Below are 16,393 nucleotides of genomic sequence, written 5' to 3'. Positions count from 1 at the left end.
TTATGTGCACAGTCCAGGCCATCATGGAAGCCAATCTCCCATCCATGTACTCCATTTGAGCTTCTCATTGCCATGTCAAGGCTGCCAGCATCATCAAAGACCCCTTCCTCTCCAATAATGCTCTCTTCCAACCTCTTCTGACAGGCAGAAGATACAGAAGCTTAAACACAAAAACCAACAGGTTCAAGAACAGCGTCTTCCATGCCATTACTAGGCTGCTGAATGGGCCTCCCTAATTTCAACTCTAATGTTGACCTTGATTTTGCGCATCTCCTATGCAACTGTGACCTTGTATGCGTCGCTCTGTCGAAGCACCCTGTGATCTGCATGTCCTTGTTTGTTATGATCTGCCTGTACTCGCAAAACAAAGCTGTTCTCTGTACTTAGATACATGTGACGACAATGAATCAAATCAAAAATCAAATCAAAGGCACAATGATATGAACAATGAATAACAACTGTTCATTAACAAAACCAAATTATTTCCATAACTGTGTCAGTGGCATGGGATGTTTCTCCCTTGTTCATCAATGCAATAGTCAGTATGCCATTCTCAGCTGCTTCCACTTTCACACTCCATTTCTTTATTATTCTCAATGGTATTTCAGTATCGGAACTCATGGGGGATTTGAGTAGAGGAACAAAGATGTCTTGCTGCAATTGTATGGTGCTTTGGTAAGAATATCATCATTGAAATGTACCACAATTGTAGATTCAGAGCAGTGCAAAGAAAGCATGTAAAAGTGACTGTGCCCTGAAGTTTTATTTACTTGGTTCTGACATGCTAACCTCTTGCTTTACTGTAAATAAATAATATAAAATCATTATTTAACAACTCTCACAGTTCCAGATTTCCAAAGGCAATATTGCAATAATCAATTTCCGAGGGTGATATTAAACCTGACTATCCTCTTTTCCTAACATAACCTGCTCTGCGCATTGCCAGTTCAGGCACAACTGGCATTCTTTCTTCTGGCAAATAGAGCTCTTGTCCCTACAGGGTATAAACAGGTTCTGTAATGTATTAAATTCTTTTCTGAACATCTCACACAGGTCTTCTGTCTTTCCACTAATTGACAAGTTTGCCCAGTTCCAAAGTAGTACCAGAAATTGGCCATTTGGCTCCTCAAGCCTCCTCCACCATTCTATACAATCAAGGTGGATCTGATTGTGGCCTATACCCGACTTTCCTGCCTGCCTCCCATAGCTAGTGTGAGAGGAAAATACATGTCAATCTCATATGCAAGCAGAAAGTGCTAGAAAATCTCAACAAGTGTGGAAAGAGAAACATTTTTAGCCCAGTATGGCTCTTTTCCCAAACATTTTTAGTTCACTATAAATGGCGGGTCTGCTCCTTGGACTTTTTGTACTCATTGAAATGTATTCATTTTAGATATTCTGAAAAATCTCTGCCACTGCATCCCTATTGAACTCCTCCTTAATACCCATACAGCCCTGGGTGTTTGTTAGACAATCTTTCAGGAAAGCTAATGGAGTTGGTGGGGGGGGGGGTAGAGATCCTTTCGGGGCCGGAAGGGGATCATTGCCAGAAGTTTTGGGGTGAGTCACAGATGAGCTGGAGGAACAAAGAAATGTTGACGTATTTGCAAGGGTTTGATAAGGATGGTGACAGGAGGAAGCTCAAGGTGTATTGATGTACTTTGTCATCTGTAGAGGAGAGTCTAAAGGAATGATGGCCTTGAAGGTTTCCTCTAATTTGTTTTGTTTAAAACGGGTATCCAATGAACACAGTCCGCCGATTTCTCAGCAACAAACCCAAACAAACAGACAAAACGGGCCCAGAAACCATAACCACTCTCCCCTACATCAAAGACATTTCCGAAATGACTGCCAGACTGCGCGGACCTCTTGGCATCAGGGTAGCCCACAAACCCACCAACACACTAAAACAGCAGCTAATGAACTTAAAAGACCTTATATCGACAACAAGCAAAACAAACGTCATCTACAAAATACCTTGTAAGAACTGTGACAAACACTACATTGGACAAACAGGCGGAAAGCTAGCCACCAGGATACATGAACATCAACTAGCCACAAAACGACATGACCCGCTATCACTAGTATCCTTACATACAGATGAGGAAGGACACCACTTTGATTGGGGCAACACATCCATCCTAGGACAAGCCAAACAGAGACATGCACGAGAATTCCTAGAAACATGGCATTCCAACCGGAACTCCATCAACAAACACATTGATTTGGAGCCAATCTACCATCCTCTGAGAAAAAGAACAGGAAATGACATCACCAATGCAGGAAATGACATCACCAACCCAAGGAAACCTAAACAGATAAATAGAAAGCGGGACATAACACCAGCGCTTCGTCGGAGGCTCACTGATGATGTTACCTAGAATGGTGACAAAACATCTGAAAACTAACCTTCCAGCTCAGCGAGCAAACTCACATCCAGAACCTCAACCTGAGCTACAAATCTTCTCAAAACTCGCTTTAACCAATCTGTTTGGATAAAGTATGACAAACCTTAGGGGAAATTGGGATTTAAAACCAAACCTGCTAGTCAGTTGGTGTGGACACTACAAAAGCCTACAAAGGAAACATTTGTATGTGCACATCTGATAGGAGTCCAAAAAAGGCAATTTTGATTGGACAGCCCTGGATTTTTAAAGAATTATGGTGAAGGTATCTAATAAGGTGCCACACTCAAAAAGTTAATACATAAGGTAAAATCAAATGGAGGTTGGAGTAATTTATTAGCTTGATTAGAGGATTAGCAAACCAACATAAAAAGAGAATTGGGATAAATCAGTCTTTTTCTGGTTGGCATGATGTAACTAACAGAATGTCATAGGTTTTGTCCTCATGCCCCAACTTGGATGCAAGAATGGGAAATATGACAGCAAAATTTGTAAATAACACTAAAATAGGTGGGAAAGTAAGTTGCAATGAAGAAATAAGATTTTTATAAATGGAGAGAAACTTCAGAGTGCTTCAGCACACTGAGATTTGGGCTTCCTTGTGCAGGAATTTCAGAATTCTAGTGTGCAAGTACAGCAGGTAAGAAGAACATGGAATTTTGCATTTATTGATAAATAAATGGAGAATGAAAGCAGGGAATTGTTGCTATAACTGTGTGGTGAATTGTTGAGACCGTACCTGGTGTATTGCATACAATTTCGATCCTCTTACCTGAGGACAGATGTAGTTACATTGGAGGCAGTTTAGAGGAGGCTGACCAGACTGATTCCAGCAGTGCGGAAGTTGTCTTATGAAGAGAAATTGAGCAGTTTAAACCTACACTCTCTGCATTTCAGAAGAAGGGAGAAGATCTAACTGAGGTCCATAAGATGATAAAAGGAACTGAGGTCGAGATGAGATCAGCCATGATTGTATCAAATGGCAGAATAGTCATGAGGGGCTGCTTCTGGTTCTCATGTTCTTATGTCTTGCTCAAAATTTAAAAAAAAACAGCCAATGCTCCACAAAAGTCTTCAATAGTTACATTGTCATTATTTGAGGTTCTGGCTAAGGCTCTGTTATGTTCTCAGCACCAGAACAATGAATTTAATTTTGGTGAATTTAAGTGAGATGTCTTCACATTACAAACAGAAGCGAGCTCATTGATATGTAGATACAAGAACTGCCTTAGGACTGCTTCCTGGATGTGCAATGTCTGTACCATTTTTTCTTGTGAATGTAAATAGTATTGGCTTGTTATTTGAAATTCTGGCACAGAAAGATGTCTTGTATTAAAAAGATGACTGGCTATGCTTTCTAACTATAGTCTTCCTGAAGGATTTATTCTATACTGAGAATATTAGCTTCAGATTAATGTAACTTGAGGTAATAATTCTGATGACTCTTTGCATGAAATCACTTGTTACTTTATTATTACATTTTTGGTTCCTCCTAGAAATGATCTTCATTATCCTCTCTTCTCAATCTTTTGATTCTTATTATCCTTTATCTTTCACTTTCAGGTTCTAATTCAAAAAAGTTGAGCGAACCTGCAAAAGGTAAATGTATGATGTCCACCACAGCTACGGAGTCCCAGTGCTGGTTTGTGACCTTGATTATACGATTATTTTGCAACTTTGTAATGCAGTCATACAGCAACTAGTAATGGCAACAAAATGCACTGGACCAGCAGTATATGTACTGCGGCAACAAGACCAAGTCAGAGGCTGGGAATTCAGCAGCAAGTAGCTCATCTTTTGACTCCCCAGATTCAGTCCGCCATTTACAAAGCTTAAGTCAGGTGTGTGATGGAATATTCTCCACTGACCTTGATGGTCAACACTATCTAGGAAAAATCAACACGCTTGATTGACAGCCCACCTTCCACCTTCAGCATTGGCTCCCTCCACCATCAACATGTATTAGTCGCTGTGTGTACCATCTGCAAGGCATACAGTAGTAATTCACCATGGCTCTTTGACTGCACCGTCCATACGTGCAAATTTTACTACTTAGAAGGTGAATACTGGCAGATTAGTGAGAATTAGAATTAGAATTAGAATTAGCTTTATTGTCATACATGCTCAAATGAGGACAGTGAAAAGTTTACAAGTCGCCACTTACAGCACCATCTCAGGTTCAAAGATGCCTAGGTACAGATTCTTAAGTACAAATATTTAGAGAAAACAAAAATTAGAAAAATAAAGAAATAAAACATTCAGAATAATAATCCTTCCAACCCAGCCCACCCATCTCGCCCCTGGTCCATGTCAGGCCTTGGCTTCAGACCATGCCGGGCTTCACCTTCAGGATCTCAAGGCTGGGACAGCCCTCTGGAATCATTGTGAGGCCAGAGATCCACACCGAAGCTATATCAGGCAAAAACACCTTCACACTGGGTCACCAAGAAACTGTCACACCGGGCCTAGAGATTGCCACGCTGAGCCAAGTGACTGCCATGCCGGGCTGAGACACCACTGCACAAGCCGAGAGACGGCCATGCCAAACCAAGAGGTCATGCTGAGTACGCGATGAGGCCAAGAGTCCAAGTCCGCGCTGAGGCCAGGAGTCTGGGTCCGTGATGAGGCCAGCAGTCTGAATCCGTGCTGAAGGCAGGAGTCCAGGAAATTGCCAAGAAACAAGAAGGGGGAAAAGAATAGACACCAAAAAGAGAAAAAAAAGAAATGAACAGAGCGAATGAGTTCCATCTGAGGAGTTCTACTCCGCCCTATCTTGAATTGGGAACATTACTAGCAATAAGTTAAGAATCAATCCTGAAACTACCCTGACTTGGAGCTATATCATTCATCCTTCTCTATCTCAGTAAAATCCCTGAAACTCTCTTCCTAACAGCACTGTTTGTGTCCTTACATCCTAAAGGCTACAATGGATTAAGAAGACAGAGCACAACCAACCTCTTAGCAGAAATGAGGCTTGGTCAATAATGTTGCCCAAGCCAGTGACCCATCCATACCATGGGATCAAAAAAAACATAAACGATCAGATGTAGACGATGTTACTAGAATGGGAGTGTTTGATGTATAAGGAGAGGCTAAATAAGCTGGAAATTTTTTTTACTGGAGCACAGGACATTCGGGGGTGACCTTACAGAGATTTTGAGGATTATAAGGTAGGCATGATTTCATTGAAAGGCAGAGTGGACATATAGGGTAAATAGCCTACTTCTACTCCTATGCCTTATGATCTTATCCTCAAAAATCATAAGGGTCGTAGATAAGGTGAATAGAAACAGTCTTTTCGCTGGGTTTGGGGAGTTCAAAACTAGAGGGCTTAATTTTACAATGAGAGGAGGAAGATTTAAAAGTGACACGAGAGGCAACGTTTTTAGACAAAGGGTGTTTCATATGTACAATGAATTATCAGAGGAAGTGCTAGATACAGGTATAATTACAAACCATAACAGACATTTTGATAAGTACACGAATAGGAAAGCTTCAGAAGGGTATGGGCAAAGAGTAGGCAAATTGGGACTAATTTAGTTTGGGAAACTTGCTCAGTTTGGACAAGTTGGACTGAAGAGTTTTTTTCCATGCTGCATGATTCTATGATTCTATGATTTTATGAGTAGGGAGTAATCAAAGGAACAGGACATGTATATAACAGTATTTTGAATCCTCAGCAGGAACAGTGGTGTCATAGTCGCCATCCCAACTGTGAGCTGACACACAGTAATTCTTTGAGTACTGTCACATAAAATTTATAAACTCAGGGAGTGGAAATCCTTTCTGTTCAAGTTTAAGAGATGGGCTAAAAGTTTATAATGTGATATGGATGCCATCTATTGTATCTGAAGACTCCGAGACTCTGCAATCGCAGACAATTGGATAGATTGACCAACAAATAGCTGTAATTTCTGTAATCAAATTCTCCGACATTTAGATACAGCAGCATGTTAGGATGGGGGTGCGGTCATGGTTTGGGGTGCAGCTGGGGAGGGCTGGAGGTGTGGGGGGTGGGGGTGAGGGTGCTCAATTTAGATACAGTCTTCAACAGGAAATCCACATTGACCAGATAACATCTAAAGCAAACTGGCTTCTTGGATTTTCAAGGCAGAATCTTTGATGTTGCAACAAAAATATCAGAAGTGTCATTTACAAAAGTGTTGTTCTTTCATTCCTGGAGTATACCGATTGTGTGCAATGGTAAGGGATATAAATGTTGTTAAGACAATTCTGCATAAGACCATAAGATGTAGAAGTAGAAGTAGACCATTTAGCCCATGTGTCTGTTTTGTCATTCAATGAGATTGTGGCTACCTGATAATCCTCAAATCTACCTTTAGTCATTTCCATGTAACCTTTGATTCCTTCACTGATTAAAAATCTGTAAACCTCTGCCTTGAATATACTAAATGCCTCTACCTTCACAGCCCTCTGTAAATAATTTCACAAATTCACTATCTTCTGTGAGAAGAAATTTCACCTCATCTCTGTCTTTAAAGAGTAACTCCTAATTCTGAGATATGTCCTCTGGTCCCAGACTCTCCCTTAGGGGGAGAAGCAACCTTCTTGCATCCACCCAATCAAGTCCCTTAAGAATTTGTATGTTTCAATAAGGTTACTTCTCATTCTTTTAAACAGGAGGCCCAACCTCCTCAATGCCTCCGCATAATACAATCCTTCCATTCCCTGGATTAGCCTAACAAACCTTCTCTGGACTGCCTCAAATGTTAGCATATCTTTCTTTAGAGAAAGGACACAAAACTGTTCACAGAAATTTTGGCATGATCTGATAAGTGCCTCGTTATAATTTCAGCGAGACGCTTCTACTTTTAAGACTGAATTCCTTTTGAAATAAAGGCCAGCATTCCATTTGCTTTTCCTATTATCTACTGAACCTGGAGGCTAGCTTTTGAGATCTATACATGACGCTCTCATGTCCCTCTGTGCTGGAGTGTTCAGCAGACTTTCTCCATTTAAATAACATTCAGTTGTTTTATGCTTCCAGCCAAACGCATAACCTCACAATTCCACACATTATATTCCATTTGCAAGTGTTTGCCCATTTGTTTAACCTGTCTATATCCCTCTGCAGACACTTTGTGGAACTCACCACTTTCAGTCCCATCTATTTTATCCATCATTAATATTGTCACAAATAATTGTGGCCCCAGAATGATCTACTAGATCTACTAGTTACAGGTTATCATCCTGAAAATGACCCCTTATTCTAACTCTCGAGCTTCTATCTGTTAGCCAATCCTTTTTTCATGCTGAAATATTATTCTAATACGATGGCTTCTTATATTAAAAAGTGGGTAGATGTATGGCACCTTATAAAATGCCTTCTGAAAATTCAGATATATTACATCTACTGCCCCCCTTCATCTATTTTGCCTATTACTTCCTCAAATGATCCTAATAAATTGGACAAACATGTATTCTCCTTCATGAAGCCATGCTGACTCCGCTTGATCATATCATAAATTTCTAAATGTGCTGCTATTGCATTCTTTCTATTAGACTTGGATGTTTACCCAATGACAGATGCAAAGCTGACTGGCTCACTGTTATAACAAGGGCCTAGGCCTGAAATGTCAGCCTCCCTGCCCCTCTGATGCTAACTGGCCTGCTGTGTTCATCCAGCTCTACACCTTGTTATCTCAGATTCTCCAGCATCTGCGGTTCCTACTATCTCTTGCTCACTGTTACCTGTTTTTTGTCTCCCAATCTTATTTCATAAAAATGTTAAATTGGCACCTGGGGCTTTTCTATAATCTAAGAAAATGTGACATGCATGCGCATAGATTAACATTGTGAGAAATGGTAAAAAGATACATAAATAACTGTTTGGGTTCTGTGAACAGTGGTTATTGGTAAGTAGTGAACGTTAAGTTGGATGATGCCAGTATCACAGATTTCAGTCATGAAACAGCTGATTTCAAGATTCTTGGCTCACCAATGACCTGCTGAGTTTCTCCAGCACTTGCTCTTTTTATTTCCAATTTCCAGCATCTGCATTATTTTACTTTTACTTGATTGATTCAATGCTAGTCTGAACCCAATGATCACAGCAGCAATGTGAATGTGTGAACATAACGTTCAACATACCATTGTCAGAATAGTATCTCATTGGGACAAATCTGAGTATGGCTAGCTCTTTGAGTGAAGACATTTCAATAGGTTGGTGTAAAAATGTCACTTGTGCTGCCTCTTAATTTGTTGCTTGCCAGCCCAGTATCCAATGAAGGATATCAAGCAGGAGTCTGGTACTTACAACCCAGAGGGCCAGTGTTTCTGAAGCCTCACAGCACACTGCAAGAAATGGGTGCTGCTGAGTTATGTAGGAGCTGTCAAGAGTCTGGCCAGGTAAGTAAAGAGGTGATACTTACCCTGCCTTTGGACTTTTACTGGGCTGTTGAACCTTGGGCAACCAACCACTAATGAAAGGCTATCTCCTTTAGTAGGCAGCCACCTCAGGTGGCAGGAGTTTGTCCTATCTCTGAAAAATGGCTCCTAATTGGGCTTTTAATTGTCGGTTGCTCACTTCCTTTTGGAATGTTCAGCCATTCTGAATTCATTCCCGCCTCTGTTAAACTGTATCGGCAGCTACCTACATGCAGTATTCAACCTAATGCATTTCCTTTCAATTTCGCCAGAAAACCTACCTCCCAGGGGACAGCAATAACCTGGCCTCTTTGTCCGCTTAGCAAAAGCCTTTCTGCCAATTCAGTATGGCTCGAGAAGCTGGCAAGTTGCATGATTCAAGTGAAAAGATTTACTGAGTATTGCTGGTCTCAATAAGAATATGTAGCCATGGTTCTGTGTATTATTCAATACTATCTAACTTCCTTCTGCAGAATAACAAATCCTGAACACAGCTCCAGACAGCAGAATTAACATGGTTTTAAAAATTTGTATTAATAATTTATCCCCACCAGCAGGCTGAGAGTTTCTTAAAGTAAAATGCGTGTGGATTACACTCTGTGTAGTGTTTGTGCCAGACTGTCTTTGTCACCTGATATGCTCAGACAGTTTGACCTGTATGGTATTGGATATTGACAGTATACAATAGCATGCTGTTTTCAGGTCAAATAATATGAGTGGTGAGTAGCTAATTCAATTTTCACATACAAAATTTACCCCAGATACAAATGCAAAACTTCTAATTGTTTTTCAGGTCATTATATAATTATAATCTTGTAGTGAATGTTCTTTTTGACATTGCTAGCACAAGATGTTTCAATGCAGTTAGATATTGTATTAGGTAATGCTTCTGAAGAGTAAATGTTACACTGGCTCTACCCACTCTATTAATGTTTCGCACAGTCTGTGAGCGAAGGCCAGGAGTTCTATTTTAGCTTTTGGAGTGAGCAAATGTATTTGTACCAGCTCCTTAAGGTTTTAGTAAATGTGCATCTTTACCTTTTCTCTTTGTCATTACAGTGTATTCATGAGAATATTAGAATGTAAATAATAAGAGCAGAAGTGGGCCATTCAGCTCCAAACTCGACTTGATCACTGATCTCCCACAAGGCTCAGCTCTTTTCTCATGCCAGCTCACCACTTAGAGGAGTGTTCAGTGAGTCAGCATCACCGTGACGCAGACTGGAAAGAGTGTGTAGCAAGTCAACACCACTGAAGCAGAGTGGGAGGAGTGTACAATGAGTCAGCATTCGTCTGAACAAGAGAGAGGAGGAGCCTGTACTTCTGAAACATCACATAGGAGTCCGGGGATAGCAACTTCATAAAGAGTACATGGGAGAAGGGACAGGAGGTTCATAAAGAGCATGAGAGAGACAGCAGTGTCTTTGGCTGCTTAAGTAATGTGGGCAAGTAGGTCAACAGCTTCATCAAGAGAAGAGCAAACTGCACGAGAAAGGCAGCGACATTGGGAGATAAAAACCAATGACGGAGAGCACCTTCAACTTGTTTCTCCTTGGAAGTGTCTTGTCATGTTCATTTGTGAAATAGAAGTCGCTGTGCAAAATCACTTTTCTTTTAGGTCCCAGTGAAATTTGAGAATCTGAGCTGTGCATGGTCTGCCTGAGTTCTATGATGGTGTACTCAGAAAAATGTTCAGTTCCTTGAAGAAATCAGAATCGGTAACCTTCTCTGATTCCTGATGCATGTGAGAACCTTATCTGAGATTACTGTCATGGCAATTTAGAATATATTACAAGTGATCGTTAGAAAAATGGCAATATTTCACTTACTGCTGAAATCAAACCAACATTCTGAAATTAGATACATTCTGTAGTGTAATCGCTACAATTAAGCAAGGAATTGTACTAAATTGATCTCTTTAACTCATGCTGAACTTTCCAAATAAAGCCAATCTTTGTCATATTAAACATAACTTAGCAATAGATGATAATAAAGTGTGCAGCTGGATGAACACAGCAGGCTAAGCAGTATCTTAGGAACACAAAAGCCTAGACTCTTCATCAGAAAAGGGGGATGGGGAGAGGATTCGGAAATAAATAGAGAGAGAGGGGGAGGCGGACTGAAGATGGATAGAGGAGAAGATACGTGGAGAGGAGAGTATAGAGGGGAGGTAGGGAGGGGATAGTTCAGGCCGAGGAGGACGGGCAGGTCGAGGGGGCGGGATGAGGTTAGTAGGTAGGAAATGGAGGCTCGGCTTGAGGTGGGAGGAGGGGATAGGTGAGAGGAAGAACAGGTTAGGCAGGTGGGGATGAGCTGGGCTGGTTTTGGGATGCAGTTGGGGGAGGGGAGATTTTGAAGCTGGTGAAATCCACATTGATACCATTGGGCTGCAGGGTTCCCAAGCGGAATATGAGTTGCTGTTCCTGCAACCTTCGGGTGGCATCATTATGGCACTGCAGGAGGCCCGGGATCTCCTCCTACTGATCTCCTCCCTACCTCCCCACCCATACTCTCCTCTCCACCTATCTTCTCCTCTATCCATCTTCAGTCCGCCTCCCCCTCTCTCCCTATTTATTTCAGAACCCTCTCCCCATCCCCCTTTTCTGATGAAGGGTCTAGGCCTGAAACATCAGCTTTTGTGCTCCTGAGATGCTGCTTGGCCTGCTGTGTTCATCCAGCCTCACATTTTATTACCTTGTATTGAATCATTGCATTAAAAACACATCTGTATTATAATTCAACACCCAATCATTTCACACGTCCAGCAGGTTTTTCATTTTCTTCACAGACTCTTAAAGTGTTTAATACTTTCCGAAGCACTGCAACATCTGACACACATGGTTTGCAAGAGGAAGTCGTGAAACAGAGTCAACTGTTTCAAATCTGTGTCCTTGCATCAGAATTTTTGTGGGTTCAGTGTACCAAACTGAAAATGAGTGTGAAATCTTAAAGGGGCTTGAATGACATCAGCTATGGTGAGAAATGTGGCAGAATGCAAGTGAAGTTTAGTGAGACCTTTCTTGTTTCATGTTTTAACTCGGTTTGATATTGAGGTGAGATATTTGGTAGGTAGTGTGAGTTGCCCAATACAGTGGATTATTGTTTATGAGCAGCCTTATTAACTTCCGATCTCAACTCATTAATAAGCAGCTTTTTATCCCATGAGTAAATTGAATGCCAATAAATCTCAACTTTGAAGTTGGAGTGGATACCTGGCAACACCAACTGATTGCTTGCTCCTAAGGCGCTCCATGTTGGACACCACAAGTCAATATCTCAGTGCATGGTCTCTGGGCCATTTACACCCCACAGTTACAGATACTGGCATCTGACATGACCAGTGTCTAACCCCATCAAGGTACATCTGTGATCTATTTCCAGTGCACATTTATACTTCAATGCTCCACCTTTGAGTAAAAGGGCACATTAGGAAGCCAGCTCTAATCTGTGGATATCTGCAATTTTCTGCAGCACATTCAGAACATCAGAACAGTCGCCAGCTTAGGGGAACGTTGGTTGTAACCTGTACCTCACCTTCTGCCTTTCCGAGAAATCATGTTGATTCTGAGTACAATGTGTGAACTGAAATCCTGATCCAGCTGTTCTGCTTAAAGCAGCTGAAAAGATTCCTCTGCGTGGTTGCTGATCAAGCAACAACAAACATCTGTCATTGGTGACATGGGATACATGAGCCAGGGCACTAACCAAAAGCCACCTTGAACATTTCTCACTTGTCTTTACTCTAGATTACTTGTTTCATAACAAATCAATACTTATGTCTTCTTTTTAAATTAAAGGAACAAGATTGATAGGTTCTTTCATTCTGAACCTAGTATAAAGAAGGTGTACAATTGGAATATTGGTTATTGCTAAATTATTTAAACACATGCAATAAGCAATACAATAGTGGGACTGCAGAGCAACTGCACAGTCCTTCAGGCTCGTTATAACACACTTAAATAGAAGTAAATAATTACAATCTTATACCAATACAGAGTCATGGAAATATGATGACTAAGTTAGGAACTAGATACTGCTAAAATAAATAATTACAATGTTATACCAATACAGAGACATGGCAATATGGTGACATAGGTTGGGAACTAAATATTGCTAAGTACCCGATATGTAGGAAGGACAGAAAGGTAGGAGAAGGTAAAGGCATACGTCTGTTAATTAATGATAGTATTAACACAAGAGAGACAGATGACTAGAGTTCAAGAAATCAAGACATTGAGGCAGATTGGTTAGAGTTGAGAAATGATTGATGCATTCAGTTGGTACTGTATTCTTAACAGTAACTACACAGTAGAACAGAGTAAAAAGTGAGAAAGCTTGTTTAAAAGGCACAACAATAATCACGGGTAATTCTAATTAACTTGTAGGCAAGAAAAATCAAATGGGTAAAAGTAGCTTAGATAAGGAATTTGCGGAAGATTGTTGGCAGTTTCTTGGACTCGTACATTTTGGGACCAACCAATCAGTAAACTGTCCCAGGTTTTGTGTTTTGTAACAAAATAGGATAAAACAACAAGCCTTTAATGAAGGTGCCTTGAGGAAGCTGTGGCTAAATGTGACTGAATTTTACATTCAGTTCAAAGGAGAGAAGAGTGGAGACATCCTTCCGTTCACCTCCCCACTTACATATCCCGTGCCAGACAGTAACAAGATGTTCTCATTGTCCTCTCAATGAATTTTCAAACTCTACCATGCTGTCGAGGCAAAGAACTAAGCAGATATGAGATGCTTTCACTCAAAAAAAATCATAAATTAGGAACAAAGCAGGCTGCACTAGACTTGCTCCATTTCAGTTGTGCAGAATATTTGGCAGAGAGCTAGAAGCAGGTTGCTTTTCTGTGTAGTTTCAGAGGAAGCAACTCAAATAGAAACAATAAATGATTGAAAAGTGAAGAATGTGGGTAGGGTAGAACCTAACTAATTAAAAGAAAACCCATAAAATATACGAGACAATCAGCATTCTAATAACTCAGAATGTTGCATGAGAAATAGTTATGAAAATGGTAACCCAGTTCCCCACAAACTTCTCTAACTGTAGCATGTATTGCAGAAACGCCTTCAGATGATTCTCCTGTAATTATAAGATGAAATTTTCAGTTACTTTATCACTAATGTAAAATGTATGTGAATTAAAATAAGGCAGGGTTGTGGGATCAACTTCACGTTCAGCTCCAAAACCATTTGAAATAAAACAGCCCTGAGCTTCATTTTATCCCCATAACCCTTCATTCTCTTAATTATTAGAAACATGTCTGTCGCAGCCTTGAATATACTTAACAACTCAGCCTCGACAGCCTTTAGTGGTAAAGCATTCCATAGATTTACTGTTCTCTAGGAGAAAAGAATTCTTCCTCGATGCTGTCAAAACAGGATGATTCCTTATTCAGAGATTATATTCTCTGTTCGTGGAACCTTAAAAATCTTATATGTTTCAATAAGATCTCCTTTCATTTTTCTAAACTCTAATAAATACAAGCTCAGTCTACTCATCTTCTCCTCATAAGAAAATCCTTCTGTACCTGTAATCAACTTATTGAACCTTCTCTGGACTGCTGTCAATGCCAATATATGTTTCCTTTGATAAAGTAATTCACAAAATTCCAGTTGTGGTCTTATACAGTTTTATCAAGATTTCTCTATTTTAATGTTCCATTCTCTTTGAAATAAAGGATTCTTGTAAGATTACTACAAATGCAACCACTAACTCTGCAGCTATTTCCTAAAAAAATTAGTATGAAATCCATCATGTCCAGAGAGCTTATTAGCCTTTAACACCATTAATTTTCTAAGTACTTTTTCACCTATGATAGTGATTCTTATTTGCTCCTCCCTCCCTTTACTTCCTTGATTATTTAATATCTTTAGAATACCATTAGTGTCCTCCACTGTGAAGACTGGTGTAAAGTATTTGTTCAAATTTGGTGCCATTTCCTGGCTCCCCATTATTTCCAGAATTTTATCCTGGGGTTTAGCACACACATCCATAGCTGAAGACATCCTTCTTGTAGTGAACTAATCAGTCCAGGAACCATATCTTGAGAGTGAACCCTCAGAAAGTGAGTAGCCCAGATGGAGACCCTGGTCATTCAGAGATCCTGTCTGGAATACCTGGAGGGAGTATTCACAGATATCTTTAACCTCTACATGCTAGGATGTGAAGTCCCCACCTACTTCATCATTCCAGTGCCAAAGAAAAGTTACCCTGCATGTCTCAATGACTGCCACCCAGTGGCTCTGACCATATTAATTATGAAGAGATTCAAGAGGTCAGCCATAGCTCATATCAACTCCAGTCTACCGGATTGGCTTGACTGTTTGCAATTCATCTACCAGGGCAACAGGTCCATAGCAGACACCATCTCCATATACTCATCCTTGGAACACCTGGATATCAAGGAGACCTATGTCAGGCTCCTATGAATCGACTACGCTTCTGCTTTCAACACCATAATTCCAAGTAAACTCATCTCTAAACTCCACGACCCCATTTTCGGCTCCCATTTCCACTCCACCGCGCCCTAACCCACCTCTGCAACTTTCTGATCCATGCACCACAATCTGTAAGAATAGGTGACAACACCTCCTCCACTGTAATATGGCAGACAATAGCCGAGTGGTATTATTGCTGGACTGTTAATCAAGAGACCCAGATAAAGTTCTAGGGACCCAGGTTAAAATCCTGCCACTGCAGATGGTGGGATTTGAATTTAATAAAAAAAATCTGGAATTAAATATCTAATGATGACCATGAATCCATTGCCAATTATCAGAAAAAAACCATTTGATTCACTAATGTCTTTTAGGGAAGTAAGCTGCCATCCTTACCTGGTCTGGCCTACATGTGACTCTGGACCAACAGCAATGTGATTAATTCTTAATTGCCCTCTGGGCAATTAGGGATGGGCAATAAATGCTGCCCAGCCAATTATGCCCTCAGCTCGTAAATGGATGAAGAAAAAAAAACCTCAACACCGACACCCTGTAAGGCTGCAAATCAGCCCTCTACTACACTCCCCATGCACTCATGACTATGTGGCCAATTCTACCTCAACTCCATTCACAAGTTCGCTATTGACACTGCTGTTGTAGATCAGATCTTGAGCAATGCTGAGACAGAATACCGGAAAGAGATTGAGTGTTTCAACAACATGGTGTAAAGACAGCAATCTCTCTGTCAATGTCAGCAAAAAGAAAGAGCTAGCCATTGATGTCAAGGAAACAGAGTGGAGGGCACGCTCATGTCTGCATCATTCATGCTGCAGTGGAGATGTCTGAGAGCATCAAGTTCCTAAGAGTGATGCTCACCAACAATCTGTCCTGGTACACTGACTTCAACGCAATGTTCAAGAAGGCCAAACAACATCCTCCAATTTCCGAGGATCTAAGGAAATTAGGCTTGCCCAAAAGGCCAATCATCAATTTTTATAGATGCATCAGAGAAAGCATTTTATCTGAATGCATCCCAGCGTGATATGGCAACTGCGCATTCCAAGACTGCAAGAAGCTACGGAGTCAATAATACAGCCCAGCCCATCACACAAACTCCATCTGTACTTCCCTCTGCTTCTGGAAAGCAACCAACA

The sequence above is a fragment of the Stegostoma tigrinum genome, chromosome 3 (genome assembly GCF_030684315.1).
Source record: "Stegostoma tigrinum isolate sSteTig4 chromosome 3, sSteTig4.hap1, whole genome shotgun sequence".
NCBI lineage: Eukaryota > Metazoa > Chordata > Chondrichthyes > Orectolobiformes > Stegostomatidae > Stegostoma > Stegostoma tigrinum.
Note: the sequence above shows the minus strand (reverse complement) of the source record.